Raw genomic sequence first — 416 nt, 5'->3', positions numbered from 1 at the left:
CCCCCCCGCCGTGTCACACCCCTGTGTCACACACATGTTCACACTGACCTGTGTCACACACATGGTCACACACATGGTCACACACAGACCCCATGTCACACACATGTTTACACCCTCCCCACGCACGTGTCAGCCCAACCTGAGGTCCCCCCAGGGTGTGTGCAGGGACCCCCCGTGGGTGCTCAGGAACCCACCCCTGCCATGTTCAGGGACACCTCCCACTATCCCAGGGAATCCAACCCGGCCTTGGACACTGCCAGGGATCCAGGGGCAGCCACAGCTTCTCTGGGAATTCCAGCCCAGCCCCTCCCCACCCTCCCAGCCAGGAATCCCTTCCCAATCTCCCCTTTCCCAGTGGGATCTATTCCTTGTGTCCTGTCTCTCCATCCCTTGTCCCCAGTCCCTCTCCAGCTCTC

The sequence above is a fragment of the Neopelma chrysocephalum genome, unplaced genomic scaffold (assembly GCF_003984885.1).
Source record: "Neopelma chrysocephalum unplaced genomic scaffold, ASM398488v2 Primary Assembly neopelma1_92844, whole genome shotgun sequence".
Lineage (NCBI taxonomy): Eukaryota > Metazoa > Chordata > Aves > Passeriformes > Pipridae > Neopelma > Neopelma chrysocephalum.
This window is presented reverse-complemented; position numbering follows the sequence as displayed.